Source organism: Nicotiana tomentosiformis, chromosome 5 (assembly GCF_000390325.3).
Source record: "Nicotiana tomentosiformis chromosome 5, ASM39032v3, whole genome shotgun sequence".
Lineage (NCBI taxonomy): Eukaryota > Viridiplantae > Streptophyta > Magnoliopsida > Solanales > Solanaceae > Nicotiana > Nicotiana tomentosiformis.
In genome coordinates this window covers 47,289,384-47,294,250 of record NC_090816.1, presented here as the reverse complement: position 1 = coordinate 47,294,250, position 4,867 = coordinate 47,289,384, and the positions used below count along the sequence as shown (strand labels likewise).

The 4,867-nt window shown below is 32.4% G+C and overlaps 1 long non-coding RNA gene across 1 annotated transcript; it reads right to left on the bottom strand.

The window, feature by feature from the left end:
- Positions 1-573: 573 nt before the first annotated feature.
- Positions 574-4,044, bottom strand: LOC104113549 (uncharacterized). The gene is made up of 3 exons (XR_690233.4): positions 3,964-4,044; positions 3,598-3,724; positions 574-822 (listed from the first exon to the last, which is right to left on the bottom strand). It is a non-coding gene; the product is annotated as an uncharacterized lncRNA (long non-coding RNA).
- Positions 4,045-4,867: the final 823 nt, after the last annotated feature.

The following is a 4,867-nucleotide window of genomic DNA, read 5'->3' as shown; positions in this document are numbered from 1 at the left end:
TTTCAAGCATCTCTAAAGAATAAAGGCCCTAAAGCTAATTTTGTCCCTGACAATGAATTTGACATCACCCACTTGAATGTGGCAGACTTCTTTGAGCACCCTAATGGAAAAATAGACCACTCGATTGGTGATGGATCCGTGGTTAAAAATAATTGAGGAGTTTGATTTTTACTTTACCTATTCGTAGTAGCTAGTGAATAAATATCATATAATCATAGTTCTTTACATGGGTAGTAATCATTAGTATCAATTAGTATTATTTATTTTATGTAATAGGGTTGGTTTTGATTAAATAAATTATTTTCATAACATCTTTTCAATTGAAAGTTCAATTAATCTCGGGCACTGCCGACTCTTTCCTTTCAAATCTAAATAACTTGCTTTCTCATATTTGGACGTCTCTTATACCATTCCAACTTTACTAACTTCTATAAATTTTAAGAAATCAAATTCATTTAATAATCCAAATTCCAATTACTTATGTGATATTTTCGTTTATCATACTTACTTTTCAATTATTTTTGTTACATTGATATTTTCATTGAAATAACAACAGCAGTTTAGGGATGGAGGAACACAAGATGAAACAAATCATTCATTCATTCAAAGTTAAAAGATCACTTAGACTAGGACACCAATTAATCAGATATTACCCATCGTTTGCGAAACTCTCGAGTACATTGGGACCTCAAATCTTCATGTGCATGGATAAAATATTAGGAATAAATTCTGAATTTAAGGCACAAGGAGTAAAAATCCGTCCCATTAAATTTGCTTCATTCTCATTCTCTTAAAAGAATGTAGTAGCAGCATGTGATAAATCTGAAAGAAAATAAAATTATTACCGTGAAGGTATCAATGGATGTGGACGTGGCAATAGACAAAATTATAATCGTCATTATTGTGGTAATGAGAATAATAAAGATTCTCAAAATAATCCTTTACTCTGTGAAAGTAAAATTTATCATCGATTTGACTTGAGATTTTGTAAAGCACATTTAGATGATTATGGTCCATTCATGATGTGAATGTGACAACATGTGATTTATGAATACATATTCATTCTTGGAAGAATATGAACGTGCTAATGGTAATGATTATACCACACTCACCTTCAGAAGGGGTTTGAGATGAAATAAGAAAATAATTTCATTATTATGGCATGAATTGTCATTTATCACGTACCTATTGTGAGTATGCCAAAATATTGTGGCAATATAATTATTATAGGGCAAAAGTAATAGAAGCAACATATCTTGCCTATAATGATTTTGACCATGGCCATAATGATATAACTTTCTCCTTGAAAGAGATATTCACCATATGGATGTTGACGAATATGTGACAGTATAAAATTAATTGAGAGCTCTAGAAGAGCCAATTATACTATTTTGAAGAAATAAAATTGATTATCAATAAGGCATTATGTTGTAGTAAGTCTCAAAAAAATAAAATTGATTATCAATAGCTATTTATTGAGTGCCTCCATTTAATAGCTAAATTATTGCTTATGAGAACAAAGTTATCTATATTAGTTTGATATACATTATATATGAAAGTATATTACATTCTCCCCTCACAAGTGGTTCGGGGTCAGAAACCAAATAATTCCATCTTATTATTATTGATGTGCGGTGTATATTTTGATTAACACCATAACGCACATAGGTGGATTTTCAAAGTTCAGAAAGCAAGTTAGTTTTTCTAACATGAGGGGGAGACATGATAAACAGCTGAAAAAAAGTTACGTGGAATGAATTATCATGTGTACATCTAGATCCTCGAATAAGATAATATGAACTTGAAGTTCATAAAAAGATATTTCATTTGCGATATATTGCAAAGCATGCCAGACGCATTTGCTGACCCGAAGAAAGTAACTATATTCTCATTGCAAATACTCTTATTAGAATAAGTCCTAAAATGACAAAGTCTATGGTACGCTTAAAACGTATAAACAAATCGGTTTCAAATAAAATTCTTGATAAAGAAGATGAGCAAATGATCAAAATGATCATAATAAAGAGGCAAGCGATCTAGAAGATTACATGACATAATACTTCATAAAATCTCAGGAAAGGTTCAGGTGCCTGAAAATATGAATGAAGAGATCTCTATATCATGTCTTTATGAAAAAAGGTGGTTGGAACCGATATAAAATGTTCGTCGATTACATCTATGATAACGTTAAATATATATATATATATATATATATATATATATATATATATATATATATATATATATATATATATATATATATAGAGGATCTTAAGTCTGAAAAAATAATTCAAGTAGAATTGGTTTCATATGAAAGACATATAGTTTTGGACCTACAGTTCAAACACTTGAAAGTTTAAAGTCAATGGTGTGCACAATCACTTTTATATATCTTATATGTCTGGCATGACATGAAAACTTGATGTAAATCTAAACTCTATTTGACTATTTGACTACACATATATGAGAATCTATGAACGATTTAAAATGCTGATAGCATATACAATTCTTGGGGAATTTCTTGGTCCTGAATTACCACATCCTAAGTGTAGTTTGTTCACATATGTATCTTACTAATAACTATAAGCATGATAATACGATAGTAAGAGTCTTTACCCCTATGTGAAGATATTGAAATGACGATTCTAACAAGATCACATGAGGGCAACACATCTCTATCAAGAATGATGATTTCAAGGTGCAACATATTCGTTCAAGTTAATATGGTTGATTTATTTGTCAAATCTATACTAATAATTTTTTGAAGATGGTGCACAAGATTAGAATGCAAAGATTCAAATATTTGAATTGATGTTCTCATCAAGGGGAGTTAATACGCATTGTACTCTTTTTTTCTTACAAGGTTTTGTCCCACTGGATTTTTCTTGCACTGTTTTTAACGAGGCAACTAAAAGGCGTATTTCTAAATATGTGTACTCTTTTTCCTTCTCTAGAATTTTTCTCCCACTGGATTTTATTTTAGTTAAGGTTTTAACGAGACACATTATCTGTTGAATAGACATTCAGGGGGGAGTATTATAAAAAATTATATTTCAGGTGAATGTCTATATTACAGAGAGATTTTAGGGTTTGTTACTTAGTGGCTAAGTCATTTTTCCCTACAAAATAGAGGAGTTCTATTTCTTTGTAATTCATACTAATCAATAAGAATTCTCTCTCTCTCTACTTTTCTCTACAATACTCTTCTTCTTCTTCTATTATTATTTTATAACATAAGAAAATTTATTCGAAAATATGCCTTTGGCAGTTTGGCTTTCAGAGTTTTCTGTGACTTAAGGGATTGGGGTTTGGGGCAGACGGGTACAGTTAAATCTCTCTATAACAACTCTTTTATTCCGATATTTTTTAGCAGTTAGAGCAAAGTGCTATTACACAAAACATATATTATGGCATAACATGTAAAATTGATTGCAAAACAAACTTGACTTTTATAGTGAAGTGTTGTTATAAAGAAATGATGTTATAGAGAAGTTTGACTGTAATAAATTTTAACGGGTTAGATATTTTGTGTAACTATGTGTTTTTTTTTTTTTTTAAAAAAAAGGGGGAGTACGTTTAGTTTGCATAGGCACTTACCATAGAATTCCCCCCAAGGAATACACCAAGATCCAGAGACTTTTGGTTCAAGGATTTAGGACTTAGTTCCTCCGATTCATGGAAACCAACTCAGAAAATCTCAACTTGAGTTGAAGATTGTCAGGTTCTACAACAAAAGGTAAAGGAGAATAATAGATTTTTAAGACGATTTTCTGGATTGTTTTATAAACGAATTGGAAATTCAAATTACAATCTAAACAAAACCATATTAACAAAAATGAAAAACAATCCAGTTGATACTCCATTAAAAAGCTAAGAATCCGTGCGGAAACAAAAGGGTAGAAAGAATTAGAGGTGAAGAAAAGAAGAGAGAAGGTGTAACAGAGTGAGAGAAGAAGAAGATACCCGAATTTTCATGAATGACCCTTCTCTCGTAGTTGGTTGGGTTTGTAACAGAATTGGAGATGCAAACGGGTGGAATCTGAGTCATTGATGCTTATTTATTCTTGTGATGACCCAAAAAGTCATCTTATAGTTTAGAACTCGAATTTGTACTCTTAAACCTTAAAAATCTCATTTTTACCCTTCTCGATTCGCGTGAGCAACCCGGGCAGGTTTCCAGAAAGCTTTTAGGTTGAAAACTGATGAAAATAAGAATTTTTGCCTTAAAAGTTGATTTTAGTTGACTTCGGTCAATATTTTTGATAAACGGGCCCGTATCCATGCTTTGATGGTCCCGATAGGCCCGTATCGAATTATGGGACCTGGGCGTATGCCTGGAATCGAATTCGGATGTCCCTAACTCAAGTTATGAATTTTTGATGAAAATTAAAAGTTTGAAAATTAATTATTTTTAAGAATTGATTGATGTTTGGTATTATTAGTACCGGGTCCGTATTTTGATTTCGGAGCCCGGTACAGGTTTATTATGATATTTAAGACATGTCTGTGAAATTTGGTGAGAAACGGAGTTGATTTGACGTGATTCGGACGTCCATTTGAGAAAATAGAAATTTGAAAGTGTTCTTGAGAATTTCATTTGATTTGGTGCTAAATTTAGAGTTTTAGGTATTATTTTGGCGATTTGATCGCGCGAGCAGGTCCGTATGATATTTTTAGACTTGTGTGCATATTTGGTTTGGAGCCCCGAGAGCTCGGGTTCCATTCGGGCGATGCGTGAGTTGAGTTCAAACCTCAATAAGGCTACTGGTGCACCAAATCTGGTGTGCCCGCACCTGCGAGCCTTTGGTCGCAGGTGCGAGGGAAAGCCCCGCAGATGCGACCCAGGCCTGGACTTTATTTTTCCGTA